This window comes from Lissotriton vulgaris, chromosome 10, assembly GCF_964263255.1.
Source record: "Lissotriton vulgaris chromosome 10, aLisVul1.2, whole genome shotgun sequence".
NCBI classification, from domain to species: domain Eukaryota; kingdom Metazoa; phylum Chordata; class Amphibia; order Caudata; family Salamandridae; genus Lissotriton; species Lissotriton vulgaris.
The window spans coordinates 157,148,146-157,155,258 of record NC_141698.1 but is presented as its reverse complement, the minus strand read 5'-3'; the positions used below and the strand labels follow the sequence as shown (position 1 = coordinate 157,155,258).

General features: G+C 48.4%; 1 protein-coding gene across 4 annotated transcripts in view; it reads right to left on the bottom strand.

Moving 5' to 3' along the window:
* Window positions 1–7,113, bottom strand: part of USP42 (ubiquitin specific peptidase 42) — a 674,575-nt gene that overhangs the window by 68,360 nt on the left and 599,102 nt on the right. The gene's annotated exons all lie outside the window — the stretch shown is intronic.

The following is a 7,113-nucleotide window of genomic DNA, read 5'->3' as shown; positions in this document are numbered from 1 at the left end:
TGTACTTCTTTTCCAACCTGGGATTAATTACCCTGGCCCTGACAAGGTCTTTAAATACCTCAGGTGAGTGCTTTACAACCCCTTTAAGCATTGGTAGGATGGTTGTGGTTTTATGTGATGGTAATAATGTGCCCATAAGGAAGTCATCTTCTACTGGATCAGTGTGTAGGTCGACCCCATGAGAGGTGGCTGCTCTATGAATGAGTTGTGTAAACCCTATAGTGTCATATGGAGGAGATGGTCTGGAAGGGTATGTGTCATCTTGTGTGAGTTCTGGGGCATCTGGTGCAATATAATCTTCTAAAGGATCATATGGTGGTCTGGAATATTATCTGGGTCATCTAGTGGTTGGTCATCTTCTATTCCCCCTGAGTAATCATACTCATCATCATCTGCTGATGCAGGGCTGTGTGGGATGAATGGTGAATGTACAAGGGAAATATCAAGGTCTTGTTCTTCTGAAAGTGGTGAAGGTACCCTTATAGGAGAAGTTTGAGCATACTTTTTGAGGGGGACTTGAGGTGTGGTAGGAGGGTCCTGCTTTCTTTTAGCAAAAGCAGTAATGACATGTCCCGTTTTTGGATGAATAAGAAGATTCTTTTGTTTTGGATCTGGAAAAGCTCTTCTCTGGAAGCATCCTTCTTCTGCGCCGACTTTTCCTGCTTGGAGCTGAGTTGCTTAGAAGTTTTGGCAGTGTCTATTAGAGTCTTTGGAGCAGATTTTGGTTTCAGTTCAGAAGACTTGAGGTCGGAAGCTTTCTTTGGCTGTTGCCTTTTATTTGGATCGGATGTTTTCGGATCCGGAGTTTTTGTTTCTGAAGCTCGTTTTGGGTCGACAGCTTTATGTGCCGAAGTGTGCTTCAGTGCCGAAGTGGACTTTGGTTCTACTTGTTTCAGTACCAGAATTGGCTTCGGTTCAGTAGTTTTCAGGGAACTTGGTTTCAATGCCGAGCTTGTTTTCGGCTCGATTGATTTGGGTACCAAGGTTGGTTTTGGTGCCGGAGTTAGTTTTGGTTTACGTACTTTTTGTTTCTCTGGACCGAGAGGCTGACTCCAGCCCGAGTCGCCTAGAGGCTTTTTGATTTGATTTGATTCGGGATTTCTAAAGCGCATAGCTACCCTCGGGCGTCCCAGCGCTAACTAAGTTAGACAGTACTCCTACAGGTGGATTATTGGGGGAACAACCAGGTTTTCAGCATTCTACGGAATGAGAGGAGATTGTTTTCTTTGCGGATGTTAAGGGGGAGGCTGTTCCAAAGCTTGGGAGCGTTATAAGAGAAGCGTCGGCCGCCAGTGCGAGCCTTCCTTATTCTGGGTACTCTAGCCAGGAGCAGGTCGTCTGACCTGAGATGCCGGGCTGATTTGTGTTGCTTAATGAGAGGTCTCAGGATTGGAAAACCCTTCCCTTGTAAGATTTTATGGGTGATGCACAAGGCTTTGAAAGAGATGCGTTATTTGGATGGGGAGCCAATGAAGAGTCTTGAGGGAGGGCTTGGCTGAGCATCTGGATTTCGTTCCCGTCAGTAGCCTTGCTGCGGCATTCTGGGCGAGCTGGAGTTTCTTTATAACAGCTGCGGGTGCGCCTAAATATAGGGCGTTTCCGTAGTCCAGTCTTGATATAATGAGGCCCTGAATCAAGATTTTCCTAGACTGGGGGGGGATCAGTGGAAGGATCTTCCGGGCTGCTCACATGAGTCCAAAGCAGGTCCCTGCTGTCTTTTTTGCCAGGGCTCTGAAGCTGAGATCTTGGTCAAGCCAGACGCCTAGGCTTTTGATTTCTTGTTTCGGTATGGGGGGAGTGCCCATGCTGGCTGGCCAGGTAAGAGTTTTTGGGAGTTTGATGGGATTACCTAGGAGCATGATCCCTGATTTTTCTCCATTGAGTTTGAGCCTAGAATTGCCCATCCATATAGATATGTTGTGCAGGCAAGAGACAAGGTTCTCCATAGATTGATCAGCCTGGTTGATTGAGACGACTAGTTGCGTGTCGTCGGCATACATGACCACCTTTATGCCAAATGGGGAGGCGATGTCGTCCAAAGGGGCCATGTAAACATTAAAAAGCGTGGGGCTCAGGGAGGATCCCTGAGGAACTCCGCAGTTCAGGGGGAGAGATTTAGAATGACTGTGGCTATCGGCCACTCGGAAGGTCCTGTATTCCAGAAATGACTTTAGCCATGCCAGAGCGGTGTCCGCGATGCCCGATTTTTGGAGGCGGTGGAGCAGGATGGTGTGATCCACCATGTCAAAGGCAGTGCTTAGGTCTAGGAGGATCACTGCCACTGATCCCCCTGCGTCCAGAATGGATCTTGTCTCCTCTGTTACGGCCAGGAGGGCGGTGTCAGTCCCCTGTCCGGGTCTAAACCCTGTCTGCGAGTGGCGGAGGAGGTTATTGGTTTCTAAGAATGATGAAAGCTGTTCATTTACAATCCTCTCGGTCACCCTGCTAATGCCCGGAAGGAGAGAGATAGGTCGGAAATTTGAAAGATCCTGAGGGTCTAGGTGGGGTTTCTTTATAAGAGCCCGAACTGTCGCACTTTTCCAGCTGGTAGGAACTATCCCACTGGAGAGGGATGCATTTATCAACCTCGTGAGATGGAGGGAAATAGTGGGGGCTACTAATTTGAGTTTGTTCATGGGGGCGGGGTCGTCTGGGGAGCCACTCTTCACTCGGTTGAGCGTGTCCAGCAGTTTTTCTGTGGAGATGGAAAGGAAGGCTTTCAGAGTTGGTGCGTCTGGGGTGGTGGCCCCTGCAGGGAGGTTGACTGAGGGGTGGTTGGTGGGAAGGGACATGATGATTTTTTGTATTTTGGAAGAGAAAAACTCAGCAAGTTGGGTGCATCTGGCGCCGGTAGGATCAGTGACCGGCTGTGGTTCGGGGATTTTCATGAGGCTTTTTACTATGCGGTAGGTCTCCCTGGAAGAGTTGGAAGCAGCCATGATTTTTCCTTCATAGTAAGAGGCTTGAGTGGTTTTGATGAGTTTTATATTGTTTAATGGCCGATTTATAGGTTTCTTTGTTGTTGGGATTCCAGTCTTTCCTCCAGGTCCGTTCTAATTTTTTGCATTTTTTTCGGAGATCTCGCAATTCCGAAGTGAACCAGGGGGATTTGTACGAGTTCCTCTTACTAGGGAGCTGTTTGACGGGGAGAACCGCGTCCAGAGAAGTTTCGATCCAATCACGAAATTGGATATCGGCTAGTGAGGGATCCGGGTTCAGAGTAGGGGCGGAGGCTATGAGCTGATGGGTCCAGGCGTCAATGTTAAGTTTGTTCCATGAGCGCGAGGGTGCCTGGGGTGGGGGACTGGGGCTGATGTGGTTGGTTATAGGGATTTTGAGTAAGATCAGGTGGTGATCTGTCCAAGGAATAGGAAGGGGAGGAGATGTGGAGAGTTATTGGATATTTGAAAAGACAGGGTTCAGGAGATGGCCCTTTTTGTGAGTGGGCAGGGGATTCTTCAGGGAGAGGCTGAGTGCAAGGAGATCTTCTTTGAGGTCTCCCGCCGTAAGACTCTCTGGATCATCAAAGTGGATGTTGAGGTCTCCTAGTACTGTGAAGTTAGGCGATAGACAGGCCAGGGAAGTGGCAGTCTCTACAAGGGAATTAGGGAACTGTCCAAGTTGTCCCGGGGGTCTGTATATAAGTAGGCCCGACAGGGTTTTTTCCGGGGAGAGATGTAGAGAGAAGTGGACATTTTCACAGTTAAGGACTGGACTGTCCTTCAAATGACAAGTGATATGGGCTTTCGTGATTATTGCTAATCCGCCTCCTACTCCTTGCGATCTGTCCAGATGTTTGATGGTGTAGCCCGGAGGGAGGGCCTGGGCTATGTCTGGATCAGATGCAGAGTTAATCCACGTTTCGTAAGGAACAGCACCTCCATATCGAAGTTCTGAATGAGTAAGTTGATTTCGGTGCTGTGCTTAGGGAGCGATCTGCAATTAAGAAGAGCCATTTTGATTGTCTGTGCTTTGGGGGGTGATTGCACGGTGGACTTGAATGCACAGTGGTTGCATTTGGAATGGTATTTATCAGGAGAGATGGAGTGGAGACAGGGTTTGGGAGTGTTTATTGCCAGTTTGCGGAGATTGTCTGGCGAATAAATAATGGGGGGAGGAGTGGGAGAGACTGGGCCCTGGGCATGTACTGGCGCGGACGGGCGCAGACGGGCTTACCTTTGGTGCGCCCGCTGCGCGCGCCCGGCCCTGGCACATTTTATAGAGTGCAGAAGAGGTGGTGTGGCCTCTGGCCGGTGGGCGTGGCCTCACGGCCCTCGCTGATGGCGGCAAGAAGTTGTTTGCTTTTGGTAGTCTTCGTTGGCGAGCCGGAAGGCGGGGCGTCGGAAGTTTGTGATCGGTGTGCACCTGGACCCGGAGGTGGAGGTGGAACCGAAGCCTGGCCCGGTATGGGGATGTGAACAGGGTCGACATTTGTACTCACGACCTCTTGACCAGCTGGAATGGGATCATCATTGTCTGCTTGCTCTTCGGCTCCGGAGGCTGAATCCTCTCTTTCGGAAACAATGACCTGTTCCTGCTGTTCTTCTTCGGATTCTAGATCGATTGGAGTCTCTTCAACGGTGAGGTCTGGTATCGATGAAGAGGATTGTGCCATGACTCTTCGCGCTCGTCGGTCCCTGATAGTTTTCTTGGACCGGAACGAAGTACAAGCCTGGTAATCTCAGCTCTCGTTCTCTGGGGACAAGCACAGATTGCACACCTCGTGTAGATCAGTGTGGGGGAATTTGTGTCCACACTGAGGGCACTTCTTGAAGGGTGTTCTTTCCATGAGCCGAAGGCCCAATGGCACAGTTGGGCCCAACGGCCCCGACGGTCGCCGGAATCGAGAAGTCCAGGCTTTTTCGACGTGAATATGAAGGAAGTCGCGATCGAAAACGATACCGACTGTAGAAATGAAAGAATGGGCGACTGCGCTTGCACTGGAACCATTGGCATGCATATTGCGGCAATTACATGCAAACACAGCACTCCGGATTCACCAGTGTCAGTTGACGATATTGATGTATGCAGACAACATGGTGCTTTATGTGAGGGACCCTGGTTCCAAATTAGAGCCCCTTGCTCGAGAATACCTCAGATATGAATAGCACTCAGGGCTGGTTATCAATTGTCGAAGTCATTGATATTTCTCTTAACACCAGCCACTGTGCCATATGAAATTGAATACCCCCTTAAATGGTGTGATGACCCTGTAAAGTATTTAGTGATATGGATACATAGGGACCCACACTTGGTTGAGAGCTATAATTATGGAAAGGCTATCTCACAAAGCAAGGATCAAATAGAACGGTGGTCTAGACTACCATTATCTCTGGCAGAAAGGATAGCACTTATGAAAATGATAGTTCCTGCACTTGTTTATGAATGTCTCTTCATGCCTGACCCAGACGTTCTTCCAAACATTACATTCACTGTTAATTAAGCTGGCATGGTCAGGTAAGCAACCAAGGATTGGCTGGGATATACTGACGAAACCATAGAGTCAAGGGGGCTTTGGAGCTCCGGACCTGCATTTATATTGCCTATGTGCACAGGCATACTTTGCTCACTACTGGATCCATCTGCCAAAATACACCCCCCGTGTGGCAGCAGAAAGCAACAGTGCCTATCCCATTCCGCTCAAAGCTGTGATACTACATATACACACTGGTGTCCCACACAATAAAAAATTAATACCATACATTGTACTAGGCAGGCATGGAGGGGGCAATTGGGCGTGGGCGGAGCCACGTTATGCAACAGCCCTACCATTAGAAGATCACCCGGCAATCTCGTTGACTAGAGAACCTGGATCCCTAACTGTTCTGGGGGGTGCAGGATTGAGAACACTGGGCGATGCGTACCTGGGAGGAACCTTTGTCACACTGGTGGACCTAAAGAGTGGTGGTGAGGTGGTCCCACTGCTAACATTTGCTTACAGTAGGCTTTGGGCAGCGCTCCGAAGTTTATAGCCACAGTTTCCTGCAGAACCACAAGCTTTGGGGACACTCCACTATTGCTCACGAGACACACACGTAGGCACTTAATTTCACAATTGTATAATGCGTCCCAAGTGGATAGTCGGCCGATACGAACAGGACCGCTTGACACCACACTTGCTACTACGCATAGTACAGAGGACTGGGACTTTTGATGTACACTCACAGGCAAATTAACTAATTAAACTGTAACCTCAGAATCATCCATTTTAAATATCTACACCAAATATACTATATCCCGGTTCAGTAATGCAATTTTGTCTCCAACAGGAGGCGAACTGTGTTCGATGTGGGACGCCATCAGCTGGTTTCTTGCATTTAGCATGGAGCTGCTCCCTAGTCAATCAATTCTGGGAACAAGTAACACACATTCACAGCAATAGTGATGGAGAAAGTAGAATGTGCCACTCAGATATGTTTATTAGGTCTTGTTAAAGAACCTCAGCCTACCAATCTTAAATTAACCACCAAAGCACTACTGCTTGCAAAACGGAGGGTCTCACTACACTGGAGAAAAAAATTATCTCCGAAGCACCGGCACTGGTTGAAAGGCAGGGCATATTTTCGGGATCAACTTGAACACTATGCTGAAGAGCTACCTCGTGCATCTCGACCAAAAGATATATGGGTCCCTTCACTACATACTTGCTAACAAGGAAAGATGAAATGTGAAACATATTGTTTCTCTAACTGATACCAGGAATAATAAATAGGCACTGTACTACTTGTTTACTCAATGTGTACTGATGTTGCTCATGTAAAAGTGATGAATGTCGCTAAAGAACAAGTTACTTACCTTCGGCAAAGATATATCTGTAAGAGACATATATTAAATATAGATTCCTTACCTTGGAATTACTCCTAGGTGTCAGACTGGATCCGGCGAACTTTTTTCGTAGCAGCACCCCTGAGTATCAATAGGTGGTGTCGGTCGTCTCCGCATTCGTCGGCGGCGGCGTCGCCGCCAGGATGACGTTGCGGTATCTACTTAGACGCAGCCCTCACGCACTGACATCAGTTATTTACACAACATTTAACGCCAGAAGCGCAGAGTCATGCAAGACACTGACCACTGGTGCACAAAACAAGGGCTCTGGAAGGAAGTCCTTAACCC